Source organism: Penaeus monodon, chromosome 20, assembly GCF_015228065.2.
Source record: "Penaeus monodon isolate SGIC_2016 chromosome 20, NSTDA_Pmon_1, whole genome shotgun sequence".
Classification (NCBI taxonomy): domain Eukaryota; kingdom Metazoa; phylum Arthropoda; class Malacostraca; order Decapoda; family Penaeidae; genus Penaeus; species Penaeus monodon.
In genome coordinates this window covers 39,681,186-39,681,806 of record NC_051405.1, presented here as the reverse complement: position 1 = coordinate 39,681,806, position 621 = coordinate 39,681,186, and positions in this window count along the sequence as shown.

The window sequence follows — 621 nt, the reverse complement described above, 5'->3', positions numbered from 1 at the left end:
GTTTCACACAAGCATTAACCCCAACTTACTGCTAACCTGACCGAGCAGCCATAAAATCAATTTGCTTTAATCTTCCACGAAATTCGTTCAACAATGGCCAGGTATTGTTCTGATGCTTTGAACAAACATACCTCCTCAAATGCATATTACTACTCTTTCCACTCCCAAATTTAGCACTTAATTGTCTTATTTTTAGTCTCCGTTCTGTATCAAGAAAGAAAAAAAAAAGCTGGCAACTCGCTGTCTCTTTTGAGAAATTTAATGCAGGGTTGAAAGGAGTAAATATGGAATGTGCGTTTTAAAAATCCAGACCTATGTAGGTACGAGAAGTAATTAAGAATCAGGTGATTAGAATATTAAAAAAAAGCGACTTGGCGAATCGGTGTACTAGAGATATTCGAGTGAGTTGCTTTTTTTATGTACGTATCTATAGAGTAGTCTTTGATACGCTGTTCCATATACTTTGTTACATGGTAGGTTTTCACTCTAGGAAGTATCGCTTCCTTGCTGGCGTTGTGAAATCTCAGAGGGACAGTAGAGGGTTGTGAGTATGGTAGTTCTCCTCCGTTCTGTTGCTATAGTTACTTATACAGTCTTATTAGCGAAACTTCTTTTTCTCTT